Source organism: Elgaria multicarinata, chromosome 4 (assembly GCF_023053635.1).
Source record: "Elgaria multicarinata webbii isolate HBS135686 ecotype San Diego chromosome 4, rElgMul1.1.pri, whole genome shotgun sequence".
Classification (NCBI taxonomy): Eukaryota; Metazoa; Chordata; class Lepidosauria; order Squamata; family Anguidae; genus Elgaria; species Elgaria multicarinata.
This window is the reverse complement of record NC_086174.1, coordinates 67,668,835-67,684,279: the sequence shown is the minus strand read 5'-3', so window position 1 is coordinate 67,684,279 and position 15,445 is coordinate 67,668,835. Positions and strand designations below refer to the sequence as shown.

The 15,445-nt window shown below is 39.8% G+C and overlaps 1 protein-coding gene across 1 annotated transcript in view; it reads right to left on the bottom strand.

The window, feature by feature from the left end:
- The window catches only part of AGPAT4 (1-acylglycerol-3-phosphate O-acyltransferase 4), a 69,967-nt gene extending 61,379 nt beyond the window's left edge, over positions 1-8,588 (bottom strand). Inside the window, exon 1 of the mRNA XM_063125677.1 lies at positions 8,521-8,588. The gene's annotated coding sequence lies outside the window, so the exon portion shown is untranslated. The remainder of the gene's footprint in view (positions 1-8,520) is intronic.
- Between the last annotated feature and the right edge of the window lie 6,857 nt (positions 8,589-15,445).

Sequence of the window (15,445 nt, the reverse complement as noted above, 5' to 3'; positions counted from 1 at the left end):
TAAGCCAAGAGCAAAACCTAAAGGGCTTGAAGAAGAATAAAACCTGAAAAAGCAGTCCAAGAGAGACCAGACGTTCCGATCCTAATGAGAGGATCATTCACAATTTCTGTGATCTATTGGCTACTCCATGAAGAAAAGAAGGGGAAAAAGACAAGAAACATCTAGATTTCTCAAACTGTTTTGTACTATATTTTGCAAATGTACTTCTTAGAGGAGCCAGACAAATTTCTGGATAGTAATGGCTTTCCTCTCTTTTATTCAGTAGTTTAAAAGGAGAAGATACCAAAATTCCAGTCTAGCTTCTGGTGCCAACAAAAACATGATGAAGCAAAACTAATGCTAAGCAAATCAATGAAGAAAGCGGGTTTAAGTTGGCAAGAAATTAAGCCATCTAAATCTTCAATAATAAAATAATAATAATAATAATTCACATACAGGAGTATAGAACACAGTTCCTAGTGCACTTATACTGGGTGAAGGGGATGTGTGATACATCTCTTTCTCATAAGCAACATGGATGCTTTTTTGGGAGCAAAAGAGCTGGTAACTGTACCGTCCAGAATAAGTGATAGACAGATTATGCGTCAAATGAACTGTAAAGTGGTAGAACATAATAACAAATACATAAAAAGAAAGTTTAAGACGGTGTCAAAAAGTAATGCTTTCCAGAGGCATTGCAGCAAAAACGTCAAAGGGTCTTGTGGCATCTTAACAACCAATAAATTCATGAGATGGACTTCAGTCCATCTCATCAGATGCAACAAGTGTTACAGTCATAGGTAAATGCATACATTAATGTGTAAACAGTAAGGTCAATGGAAAATGAAATGTAGAAAGTATCTACTGTGATCATTGTTAACAGCAGCCATTCACAATGCATTCAGGAGTAATGCATGAAAGGTGTTTTTTTAAAGAAAAATCAGTGCATACTTAAAAGCATCACTGATACCATGTTCTTGAGATCTATTTGCACCACATCAAGTACTTCTTTGGAACATTAAGGCTGGCTTCCTTCCAAGAATGATAGAACACCCTCTTTTCTCCACCTGTCACATGGAGGCTACTGTAAAACATGCTCTTTCACTGATAGGCGATAAACTCTTCAGATAGAATTTTATCACGCAGTTTAGATACTTGTGTTGGTGTAGAGAAATCTGTCTCAAAAGAAAGTTTTATAGATTTTGGAAATCCCAAGTGTATGGCGAGCCTGCTCTTAAGTAATCAGCCTATCACATAACAGCTGACACATGGAGCTATTTAAAAGAGCCCATGTGTATTTGCAAACTTCACACCAGTCTTCATATCATTCTTGTTGCCACTCCAAGATGAGGATATATTGTTAATATCATTTCCTTTCATGTTGCATGAGGATCAAGGGAATTGTTTGTTGCAGAACACCTCTCCCAAGTAAAAAAGAAAGAAAAGGGAATAGTTTGAGCACTCCCCAAAATAGCCAAGACAAAACAGAAGGTAGAATCCCATTTGACGCTAGCACTAATGTAAATTATGTTGCACTAACATAAGCAACCCCTAGTACAATGCTGCCAATACCATTTGCTAGAGCAGTGGGTTTTCTGGGGGAAATTGTCATGCCACCAAATGCTGTTGGCATTGTGCTAGAGGTAGCTTATGCTAGTGCAACATAATTTACATTAGTGCTACTGTTGAATAGAATACAGCCCAGAGACACCACATGATGAAACAAGCACGTGTCTATTGCACCATGAAATCAATGGCGGAAGTAATCAGCTGCAGTTTCACATCTGTGATTCATGCTGCAAAAACAAACATGCACATTGCCATGTCATGAACAGATTATTTGTACATGCCTTTTCTTTTCCATAGAAGTAATACCACAGCAGAAAAACTGTCACACGTGAAGCGTTCCTTGAGCAGCAAAGTCCATTTCTGCCATATGCAGGGAATGAGGCATACCATCCTAACACAAGAGTTGAATAAACTAATGTAAAGTAATGATAATGGTCCACCTTGCTTAGAAAGAGAAAGGAGGATTAATGTCTTTCTTCTCCCACAGATTTTATACAACATTCTTTGTAAGTACTAAAATGGTGCCCAGAAATACATTTTTTAAAAATATAGCAGTATAGCTCATGAATCAAGCATTACACAACTTAAATATAAAAAGAGACATAACCATCATCCTCACCTACAATAATGAATAGTACATTCTATGCAAAGTTTTAAAATAAAGAAAACTCAGCACCTCTTTCCTTTCCCTGGTTCATTCTTAGATAACTTTTTTTAAAAAAAATTTAGAGTGGAATTGTACTACTAAGCATTAATATTAGGAAATGTTCTCAGGACATGGTCTCATCCCCTATTACTTAAAAGCTAATATCACCCCCACCCACCCCCACTTTGCTGGTTAACATTATACATTTAATAGTGAATACTGAACGCTTTTCAGTGCCATACGGACCCCTGCTTTAATCCCCCTTTCTGCTGACAGTAGAGCAACAACTTGTCATCAGCATAGGAAGGTCCTAGTGAGAAAGCAGCCCAGGTCAGATCCACCCTAAATCTTACTCATTCCTTACATTCCCTCCCCACACCCCTGTAAAAGACCAACAAAACAAAACAAAAGCAAAAAACTCCTTAAAGGCGTTTCTGTTCAGGTAAGCCGTTGGCATGTATGCTATCTGTTACCGAAAGAAGTCCTGTTGGATTGGGTGCTGTTTATTACTTTTATTATTGTGTTTTGAATTGTTTTTATGATTGTTTTAATCACATTTTTGTTTTAATCCTGGTTTAATTATTGTCAGCTGCCTTGAACATCACTTTTAGGTGGAAAGGCAGGATATAAATAAATTAAATACAGAAATAAATTGGCAACATCTTGCTACTACCTTAAGTTCCAAAATTCACTGCATAATCTTAGACATTTTTAAAAAAATCTCATTGACTGCAACGGAGCTTACCCCCAAGTAAGCAGTTACAGGTTTCCAGCCCTGATTTCCCATATCGTGGCAGCCGAATCACTGTACACGAATGACCTTCATTTTTCTTTGCCTAGAAGGCTGGTTGTTTCAGAGAGACATCACAAGACACTTGTATTTACAGTGGTCATGAGACAAAGTCATCTGTGGATATGACAGTTTGCTTTAAAACCTTCCTCAAAGATCCAGTCACCTGCATAATACCACATTTATATTTTCTGGACTTGCAAGGCTGTGTTCTTAGTCATTTCTGGCAGTCTTTCCTGAACATTTGCCAGGAAGCTGGCCTTTTACTTCATTTAATGAGAAAAAAGGGTAAATACATATTTTCCTAGTAAGTAATCAGAATTGTCCAATATGGCACCTTGTGACAATTAACATGGGATTTATATTAGGAATAAGTAAAGCCAAATAGAACATTTTTGCCCATTTCTATTCAGTTCATTTCTCGCAACATATCCCTGGAAACCCTTATATTACATAGATTTGCTGGCACAACATGTAAGAGGATGGGAATGGAAAATCTCCTTCAGTCATGTACCTAAGACATATCCCAAGTATTCTTGCTGTTCCTACTGGTGCACAAAAGAAGACATGACCCCCTTGCTCCGGCACTGGGAGAACAGCATCAGATAATTTGTTCTGTTGTTGATAGCAGCACTTTACCTCTGAGCTGGTCTAGACATATATACCACAGGAACCAGCATCTCCATGGGGAATTACTCACTCTCTAGGGCACATGGGGCATATAGATCAGAGATAACAGTGGGGATTCTCCAGGGGAGGAATTCATGTAGGTTCTGCAGAACGGGTAAGGGAAGTTCTGTAGGTTGGATTAGGCCCATGGATGAGGGGTTCCCCATCCATGTGCTAGGCATTATCCCCAAAATTAACTGCATGGGATGAGGCCATCACATACCAAGTGTCCCTGTTCACAATCCAATATCAATAGCAGTCACTGGTATCAAGGGATAGGCGAATTTATCACAAAGGTTGATTTTTTGTGATGAATGTAACAAATGTAGACAAGGACACATTGTTCCTCTTGTGGGCAGGTTCTTACTGGTTCTTCTGCATGCCAAAAAGGAAACTTAAAAAGGCCTCTGGTTGTAAGAACAGGAATGCTAGTCAACCCAAATGGCTGGTTATCACTGAACCCTCTCCTCATGGTGGTGCCTCACTCTCGCATTGGTTTTTGAAAGAGGTTCCAGCAGCTTCTTATTGCCATTGCCACATCCTACAGAGGTTCTGTAGAAAGGGGATTTTTGTATTATACATGTAGGACAAGGGTGCTCAAAGCCTTGTCCCCTCCGAGAAGGAAGAGGAGACAGGAAAGAGACTGTGCTCCCCAAATCCACAGCTCACTCCATTTCAGTCATGGTCCATTTTCTACTTGACACCCTTGCCGATATTTGAAGCCTGCTACGACGTCTCACCATCTTATCTTCTCCAGGCTAAACATGCTCAGTTCTTTTAATTGTTCTTCATAGGATTTGGTTTTTACATGCTAATAAGGCCATAGAGTACTCCAGTCAAGGCCAGCCCTGCCTTACAGCAGGATGATGAGACCTGCTTCAGGAAGGGTGGCCAGATATTCTCTTTTACAGTCCACTATCTGAATGGCTGCCAGAAGACCATGCACCATTTGACAGCCTCCTCTAGTTGGAGCTCTGTCCGGTCCAATTTAAATATAAATATAATGAACCATACGAACTCTTGCCCATCAACAGTTAACACCTGAATAAGCAGGTCATTCCTGGTCAGTATGGTGAGATGTACAGTATTTCTATTTAGATTATAATACTAATTTCTAAATTTGCATCTATATATAGCACAACATATGCAAATGTTATGCAAACAACTGTTCTTTTGTGCTCTTTAAGATGATGTATTTCTTCCTTTCTGTCAATTCATAAGTGCCCCCGCCCCCAGGTTCAGGTAGCAAGCACCATAAAAGGGGTGTGTGAGATAAATGAAAGCAGAAATCAATATCTGAATGGTGCAGCAATATTTTGCTTCTTGAGTGTTGTCACTAATATCGGGAAGGGTAGCATTTGGACTCTGTGTCAGGAAGCAAAAATTGTCTAATTGCAGTAGACCATTTCACATCCCTAGATGCACATGTAAGCTTTACCCCTCTGATGTTAGCATCGTCTGCAGTCAAGAGTCAGGAACAGTGTAAATGCAATTTGTGCAAAGTCCTTCCATATAAGCTGAATAGAACAGAGCCTTTCCCCAAATTACTGACAATACATTTGCACAGTTACTTTCTGCACTTCCAATTTGTTACTGTAGCAGTGTTAAACAATAAGAGTTCTTGCTTGAAATCAAATTATTTATGAATTGTGTTATTTTTATGGTGAGGTTATTTTCTTATACATTATGAAGCTACTTTGTATCATTTCATATAAATATTGATGTGTTCGGGTGTTTGTCATGCTTTTGCTGCTTTTGTTCAGGTAAAAGCAGTATACAAATACAATGACGGGGGTGGGTGGCAGATCTGAAACCCCACGCTCCCTCCTTGGCATGGGGATTACCTGATGCCACCCTGGGTAAGTGAAAACACATTTAGGAGGGGCACCGTGAAGACAACCCCCAGCATACCTCCTGGCAGAGCCCAGTTTGAATATCTGTAGCCCCTCCTCCTTCAAAGTCTCCCCCTCCCCTGTTTCCTCCACCAACCCCCCCCCTTTTTTTTTAACATCTTGCCTAATGAAGAGGTATGGAGATCTCGAAGGCTAGTACATTTTTTGTTATCTTTGATTGGCATAATAAAAATATTATATGGCTTTTGGCTTTTTTCTTGCGGCCAACACAGCTGACTATTTGTTTTTGGTATGGATATTTGTGCTTCAGCAGCTGCTCCCACTACAATCCAGGCAGTCTGGGCATAATCATATTTTGAAAACCTAGTGCTTGCGGGCTGAAGGAATTGTTTTAGATGCACACCTGTCTTTCATAAAATCAATGACTGTGCAACTGTGCCATGAAAGGCAGCTATAAACTCAATTTTATGGAAATTTCTCAAACAACTTAAACCAGCATAGCTGAACATCAGTCAGTGTACTGGCTGGTCTAATGCAGTTAGGCACACATAAGCCTAGTTAAGTGGCTTAAACCCACTTAATTCTGCACAGGACCATAATTAAGAGAAAAATGACATCCCCATTGATTTGAATGGAGATGAACTAATTCCCTGGAACTATAGATTCCAGTGCAATTCTATGCATGTCTACTCAGAAGTTCAATGGACCTTACTCCTTCATAAGTATGTATAAGATTGCAGCCTGAATCACCTCTACAAGCAGAGATGAGGAAGAAATTCACAGTATTATTCTTCCTTCTTGCAGAAAGAATTTAGGAATGAGTACATTTACCAATGCTTAGGCAACCCTTGCCTTGGCAGAATACATCACATCCTGAACTCTTAACATCAGACTAAAGACCATGAACACTTAATAAGCCAAACAAAACGAAGGCCCCAGTACAGCAAAAGATACAGTACATATCCTACACCTTTTCATATTTATTTTTCTTTCATCATAAAGAAAGCAGCCTGGGCTAGGATACAGTGACTTGTAATCTGCACCCAGTCAATTACCAAGGAAAAAAAGTTAAAATACCAATTGAGCCTGAGCACTGTTATGTGTCCTGTGTTTACTCAGATCAGTGTGGCAAGTAACAAAGTATTTGAAATGGTCTATCTGTCAGGAGGATGCGGGCTGTGCAGCACAAGCCAAATCATTTTGAATTAAAGGCATTGTTCTTACAGTCCAGTGCACCTTTCCCTGGGAGTAACTACTGAACACAGCAGGACTAACTACTAAGTATTCCATTTGTTTATTTCAGTTAATTTCTTCTCCGCTATTCTATGCTAGATATTCAAAGCCACTTACCAAACACAGAGCAGCAATAAAATATACATACTAAAAAAAAATGTAGCAGCATGGAATTTATGTAACTAAAGCAGGAGAGCGTTCTAGATAAATCAGAAGATTCCACTTGGGGCAAGATGCCAGGTCCATTTAACATTCAGACTTCTCATCTCTGCAAACAGGCCAGGTAAGGGCTTTGGGGGAAGCATTCCAGGAACACAACTAAAGTTTAGCTGTGTCAGGCATCATCATTGCCTATGTGTCAAGTGCAATAAATTATCTTCATTTGTACTCCTATGCATGCCAAAGTCAGATTCTGTCACACATTTGCATAGATGATGTATTGAGAAGAACGATTCTATGGACACCTTGGAGTCCTTTCAGGGATCAAAAGCCAGCTCACACTGAACAGCCTTCTACAGTGCAACCCTGCACACATTTACTCAGAAGCAAGTCCCTCTGTATTTAATGGGGCTTACTCATTTGTAAATGCATTGAGGACTGCAGCCTTAGCGCTACATTAGTTCTCACAAACACTTCGGTACATCTAAGCAACAAATGCTGCCAGCAGAAACAATTCACACTTTTAAAAATAAGGCTCGTTTCAAGAGTGTACAATAAACCGTTTTCAGCGCTGGTTTGTCCATCAGGGAACGTCCACTTGTTGAAGCTCATTTTATTCCGTGCAACTACAAAGCCAAACGGACTCTGCCTGGAACATCTGCTTGAACAGATGTGCAACTTGCCTTGATCCAGCTAGTAATACTAGCTATCAGCAACAGACCACATATATGCAAGAGAAACAACTTCTTCCAAGCCCAACTTTCGATAGTTTAACAAGTAGTGTTCACTGGCATCACTTTTTCTTAATCCCGAAGTAGCCTTAGTAGCGTCTCCAGATCTAGATGGAAAAAACAGGCTGCGTCCATTTAAGCACCTCGTTGGAGTTCATTAGCAAATGCTAATTATTTGGGGCTACAACATCGTCCTCACGGTGAGTAAAGCATATACAGGAAAGTGGCTGTAAATAGAATGTCACAAATGTCTGTTTCCTAGGCAACCCGTGCCCTTTGTGGTTGGGGAAAAGCCAAAACGGAACGTGAGGGGAAGAAGCCACAAACGCGCGTGCTGGAACCGTGCACGAATCCATCCATCCAAACACACACCACGCCTTTGCTAAATGTAATGTAGGATAACAGAAACAACAAGCCGAGAAGTAAGTGTGTGTGTGGGGGGGGGGGGGGGGTTTGTATGATTTTTTTACTGTCTCCATGGAAACAGCGAAGGAAAGCAAGAAGATGTTGCATGGCACAAGAGGGAACCAACATGCAGCAGGAAAATTCTCGTTGGCTTCAGCTTTCCCGCCTGCCTCCCCGCCCTTAGACTAAATGAATTAAGGAACTGAGACTGAAAGGGGAAGAAGAAGGCAGCAAATTACATTAAATCAAAGAAGTTCTTTCCAAGGAGACGACACGCTTCGAGTCCATCCACACATGCGAATCTCCCCCCGCCCCGCATTGTATACTATCATCGAGTACTCTAGATACTTCCGGGCTTTTAAAGGGCTACAACCCAACCGAGGAAAGGGTGAGCGGGTGGGGTGAAGGATGGAGAGGTGGGAAACAGAACACCAGTCATGCAAATGCAAAGTTCTCGAGAAGTCAGGGCAAGAAAATCGCGCCTACCTCGTGCGAGCCGCCCTTCACGGAGGTGCAGCGGAGAGCACACCGAGAGGCTCGGAGCTCGCGAACGGCCCCTTACTTGGCAGGAGCGGGAAGTCAGCCAACACTGTGAAAGAAACCCAGACTCCACCCGAGGGGTGGGGCCTTAAATAATAATTTAAAAAAGGCCTCCCCCTCGGCTGACGTTTGCCCGCCCCACCGAATGTCATTTCCTTTTCAAGCCGCGGTTCAGCGGTCGAGGGGAGAGAGGGCAACTTTCCTCGTGTAACTCGACCCGGCCTCTCGACAGAGCCCCGCCAATTAGCCGGAGGAGGAAGGCATCCCTTCGCTCGCCCCCTTTACTTTCAGCTGTTATAGAAACCAACCTTCAAACAAAAGCCCTTTGTGTGGCATCTTTTTCTTCCCCTCTTAATCCTTCTTGCTTCCTTTCATGCAAAAAAAAAGGAAAAGGTGGGGGGGGGGGAAGCCACCCTTGTTTGTGCCCTCCAGACTGACACTGGTGTCATGACCCAAGCACGTTCTCCAAATTAAATCATTATTAATTAAAAAGAAACATGACCGATGAGTAGTATCAAAGGGAAACTATCACCTACGCTCCCACACAGTTCCTTGCAAATGTGTTAATTTGCAGAAAACAGATTTAGAATTCGGCCGTAAGTCGCTGTTATGTTGAAGCTTTGGGTTTTGTATGCAGGATGCAGCCCAAGCCTCCTTATGTTTACTTGTAAGTAAGTCTTGTGGTGTTCCCTGGGAGTAACACCCAAAGGAAGCATACAAAAGATGAGTACTTTAAAAGCGAGACCTACCAAGCAGTTAAAATTACACACTCACAAAGAACGTAACCCTTTTGATAGCACGCTTGTTGTGCTCCTATCTTTTAACTGGGCAACACTGCCATTGACGTACACCGTTCCACTTAAAATCAGAGGGTACGTATGAACAGCGGTTCTCAAATTGTGAGGTGGGCACACAATAGCTGAAGAGGGAGGCACGAAGTTTCAGGGAGGGAGAGAATGTGGCAGCAGTCAGAGCCACTTTCCGCCCTACGGCTGTTAATACTGCTGTGCTAACCACAATGAAGGATTCATGACACACATAGGAGGACTCAGAAGAGTTCATACCACAAATAGGGACTCATAAGGATTCATAAGACAGGGACTCATGGCACTTATAGGGACTTCTGCCCATGCCAGTTGCTCCCTGTCCTACCTCCTTCATAAGGAGAACTTATAAAGTAGTGAGATGGCTGTACACATGTAGGCTCCCTGCTGCAGGAGTTCCCCTTCCAGCACGTGGGAGGGCAGTGAAGCTACAATGAAGGGGGCCAACCGGTGAGTGTGCTCCCACTCACCCTCCTCACATGATTTGGCTTGGATGTGCATAAATGCCCAAACAGGACTTATGGCTTCTAAAATTAATGCATGAATCTTTGATAATAAATCTTTATTTTATCTCTTCCATAATTGTATGTGCAACTGTGGTCTCTGCTCTTAGCCTTTGACCTCTAAGTTTTCATAAGACCCAACTCCTTAATATGAAAGACCTGGAAAAACTGAAATGTTTATCACTCAGAAATGGAAACAACTGGACACAGCAACAATCTTGCAATGGGAATTGAAATGATGGGTAATATGAAGAAGTTTGGAAAGAACTGATATTATCTGATATAGCAAAGTAAGATTTGGAAGCACTGGAAACATTGAAATGATAAATATTTTCAATATTGAGGACGAAATGGGGAATTATATATAACAAGATTGATGTCATCATGTAAATTTTCTGATGACTGATGTCATGATGTAATTTTTTTTATTTGAGAGTTCTATTGTATGGGAATTATTTAGTAATGGATTTCAGAAACCTCATTAATAAACATTTAGGTCTGGTTTTTATACGTTAAGACATGTTTTAAAAATATATGATTAGCTAATAAATTTTGTAGTTATAATTATGTAATTATGATCCTGGGCCACTCACTCTATCTCTCAGCCCAACCTACTCACAGTGTTGTTGTAAGGATAACACGGGTTGGAGAGTAATGTACGCTCAGGAAAGATGTATTCTCAATGGGAAGGAGAGCAATGTTGAACTCAGGCCCAGGACAAAATCTGCCCCACCTAAAGTCCCAATTGGATCCTCCGAGATTCCCCAGATGACCACGCCCGCTTTCCTTTCCCCCAATCACCAATAGTTTGGTGGTTTTTGAAGTTTTTTCCCCATTCTAAAAGGAAGAAATGCCTCTTCTAAGGCTTAGTTTCTGGCAGAAAGAGCTTTATGCTAAAATATGCTGATAGATAGATATAGATATAGATTTGCCTCAGCCACTTTTGCCTTCAGCTCCTCTCACCACTGGAATTTGGACCCTGTGAGCTTTCTCATAATTGAATTCGGCTTTCAGGATGAAAGAGATTCAACATCCCAGCTGAAAGAAAGGGTTGAAATGTATAAATAACATTCTCTAGAAATCTGTCTCTTTTCTGGTTTTGCATGGTAATGTGTTATTTTGATACCAAAACCAACCTACTTGGATGGTTAATGATTTATATTAAATGTAGAGCTTTTACATTCATATCAGTTGAGACAAAAGGCAGATGACCGTAGTGCTAATACTAGCTTCTTATGGGAGACATAAAGCATACAGCCGGGATATTGGTTATCATTCAAGTGGGGCCAAGAGACTGTCCTGACTAGTTGAATTAATATCAAAAAGTGTAAAAGGCAATATATATTTCCAAATGCCTTCTTGACCAGCTTGGAGTATTCTGACACAGAGCTTTCATCTGTAAAGCCAGAACATTTACTGTCATTGGCTGGCTGTCGAGTGAAAAACAATATTTATGAATGAACAGAATAAGAACTACCCAGATGATGAGCTTGTGTATTATACAAAGAATTCATGGTTTGAATCCTGATTATGTTCCAAGAAGTTTGAAGTCTGAAGCAGGTGACGTGAAAGACTTCAAGACTCTGAAGAGTTACTGCCAGTCAGTACTGGGTTTTATGGAATCAATGCTCTAACTCAATACAAGGCAGCTTTATATGTTCCTAGCCTTGTCCCTGACAGGCAAGCATTCCATAGCAGGGAGCTTTTTGTTGCTGCTGCTGCAGGGTGCATTCAGACACGAGATCTCTCACTGATGTCCTGAAGTAGTACAGTCCCAGGAGGGCTCTACCATGGTATTTTTCTGAATGGGTTGCTTGGCTCTCAAGTATGAAGCCCTGCATGTCAATGTAATTATAACACACAAACAATGCTGAACTATAAAACGTATACATATGGAACCATTTGCTGGGGCACTACAAAGACATTAATCCATATGCCACCTTTTCCCCTTTTCCTCTATTTACGTAAACACACGTCAAGATGACATATCTTGGGTTGGGCCCAAGTTACTTGAAGGACCGCCTTCTCCTTGCCTACCAACTTGCCTACACTCTGAAGTCATCAATAGAGGCTCTTCTTGCTTGCCCAGCCTAAATGCAGTTAGGCTGGTGAGTAAAAGAAAGAGGACCTTCTCAGTGGTGGCCCCACTCATCTGGAATCAGTTTCCATTCAAAGTTTGTTAGGTCCCTTCTTTGCAGGTCTTCAGAAAACCTCTGAAGACTCACCTGTTTTCACTGACCTTGCTGTAGTGTCTTGGGCTGTTGTTTGTTAGTTAGTTTTTACAGTAATAACTTTTTAAAATTGATTTTTAAAATTGGCCATCAGTTTTATGGAACTTTTATTGAATATTAATTTATTGATTGATTTACATTTATTGCACCTGCTCTGTATGGTTTTTATCTTGTACACCATATTGGGGGGGGGTTTCCACCCTTGGATTATGTCACAGCAGGGCATGAGTTGAAGCAGTCACCTGATTGTTTCACTTTGCATTTAGACTGATAGCGAGCATACAATGAGCTGAATAAAAAATATTATTGAATTCTTCACCACCTGAGCAATCCAAATCTGATGAACCAATCATTTACACCCAACTTTGTAAGTTCACCACAAATGTCAGAAATGTTAAGAAAGCCATTTTCCTCTCTCCCTCATATCTAGTTAAACCAAACAATCCATTATTCATCGTTCATTGATCTCATATCAAGGCTAATCTTTTGTTCATAGAATACCATTACTTGAATATGTCTAATATTGGCATTACCTATATTTTGCTAGCATGGGATCTTCTGTACTGCATGTTTGAGTATTTTCTTTTCTTTTATTTCCTTCTCTCCACCTTCCATTTATCCATATTTGGCTGTCTTTTTCCCTAGCGTGAGGTGTACTACCTCGTATACTTTGTGACATTAGTTACTAAAAGAGATTTGGCAACCCAAGGCACACCAAATAAAAACTACTCTTTTATTTTACATTGACTAGACAATTGGATTATTTTGTTTTTTTCTTCATTGATTTCCTGCTTCCCTGTATTTGTTCTGTGCTAATACCACTTTTCTCCTCTTAATTTAAAGTCTTCCACTTCTCTTTGCCTTGCCACACTTTGATAGATCTTTGTTAGATGATGTCTAATTATTATAATATGTACAGGTCAATGCTCACTGAATACAAAGATATCAATTCTCTCTAACCCGAAATTATTACTTCAATACAAAATAAAAGACTGCCATTTAGAAAAAAATAAAGAGTTTGTATAGCTTACCCATGACTTTTATATATCATCTCAGTTAGTTTAGCCATACATGCAACTCCTAATACTTTAAATAACCATTCTCTTACAAATTGAATTGTTGGATTTTTCTAGTATCAAGCATGGAATTTTTTTGCAACAATGAAAGGGTTAATTATCAAACCTCCATTGTCTTTGTTTGACACATTTTGTATGTGATTCAGCGCTGTATTAAAACATACCATTCTAATCTAACAACGAAATGTCCACTTTATTTGTTTGACTCATTTGTACATGATTCAGCAACAAATTTAATGCACCAAATTCTAATCTAATTTCGTTTACCTTGTTGATTATTTGAGAAACCTGCATCTTTGGACATTCTATAATACATGTTATAAAGCTGATTGGAGATAAGAGCTTTTCCCTACTAGGAGATGGATTTGAGGGTCTGGGAAAAAGGATGTGATGGGCGGATAGGGAACTCCCACAGGCCTGGTATAAATTTACATTTAATAAGAATATATTTTTAAGCAAAGGGGGTCATGTTGGCCATAAGAAAAAAGAAAAAAAAGACCCAAATCCATATTAAAGCTATATAATTTTTAGGCCAATTCAAAGGTGACAATTCAAGGTGTTGTTTTTAGGATGTTTTAATAATGTATAGTATGTTTTTAATTCAGTTTTATGTATTTTATACTTATTATTGCTCCCAGCCCTGATCCAAATGGAGAGGCAGGTAAGAATTATTATTATTATTATTGTTATTATTATTATTTCCTCTCTGCAGCCCGAGCTGCTTTTTGTAACATCTTTCCTGATGAAGAGATTTCAAATGATGAAAGCTTGTACAGCATTTTTTTTTACTTTTGAATTGGCCTAACAAAGGTATTGCCTTAACATGAATTTTGGGTTTGTTTGTTTTTAAATGTCCATATAATTTGATAAATGCAGGAATATAATTTCTGATCCTTTTGCAACACTCATTTCAAAAGGAATCAATTGTCTGAGTTGCATTTACCCCAATTCCTGTAATAAAAAGTCTGATCAGGTATTGATACCTAACGGCACAATTCTATACATCCTACACAGAAGTAAGTGCCATTGAACTCAAGGAAAGTGGGTATAGGCTTGCAGCCTAAGTTTCTTACTAGATGTTTGGCTGAAATACTCCCTGAGCCCAAAACCAAATCCTAAAATCTGTAATAGTTATTCTTTTCCCATTGTTCAAAGTCTCTCCCTAAATTACAAAATGTATTATGTCTAATGGACAAGGGTACTGGGGAAATATCAGACATTATTTTCTTGTTAATCCATGTTTTCATTATCTATCCTAGAATTAATTTTAATCCATTTATATTCCCTGTTCCATCTTTAAAAAAACCCAACCCAAAACAAGACACCTACAAATGCATCTTTGTTTTAGATCAATTCAAATGACTCAAAATTGCATTGCATGGGAAACACAAAGCACAGTACAAGAAGCCACTCAGGTCAGCTTGTGTTGAGGTGAGTAGAGAGTTGTGTGACTCTCATCATGAACTGCAAATTGATCTGGATGTGATACGGAACAGTCAAATTAATGTTTAGCTGAACAGCCAGATGTAATGTGCTTTGACTTTAAAACAATATTTGCTAGATGGTTAGTGCAGTGTGGAGCTGAAGTAACCCTTTGCCTAGGTTCCTGCAGCTGATTATGCAGGATTGAAGAAGATATAAATCTGATTTAATGCTTCCCCCCTTCATCATAGGGTTTCCCTTTTTTATCTGGTGCACTGACATGCCCATCTGAAAGAGTGAAGTTGTTAGTTACCCACTAAAATTCATGGGAGTCTTGCCATTCATTTAAATAAAGCTAGGATTTCATTAATAAATAAGAATTAGGAGACATTGTTCCTGAAACGATTTATAGCCACAATGAGTTTTAAGTAGTGGCTTCTCTGTATCTTGTGGTTTCCGGGTTGCAGTACTGTTGTTCAGCCTGCACTTTAAAATTGACTCATGTAACCTGTAATGAAATTGTAGAATAAGAATGGAAGAACTCTGAAGCATCCACAACAGCTTGTGCATATCTCCCGCACCACAACGTGCTAGAACCAAGGATCAAGGCAGAACATGTTCTATGCTAGAGATGCCTCTACCATTGGGGAAAAAGTACATCTAATAAAACAAAAGCAGATGGCTGAAGCACGGCAGCTACACCACCTGCCAGTAAGGTAAATGAAAACCCTAGAATCACAATCCAATCTGATCTGGGTAGGGGCTGGAGGAAATCTAAAATATTGTTTTGGATATATGTTGTAACTGGGTATGCT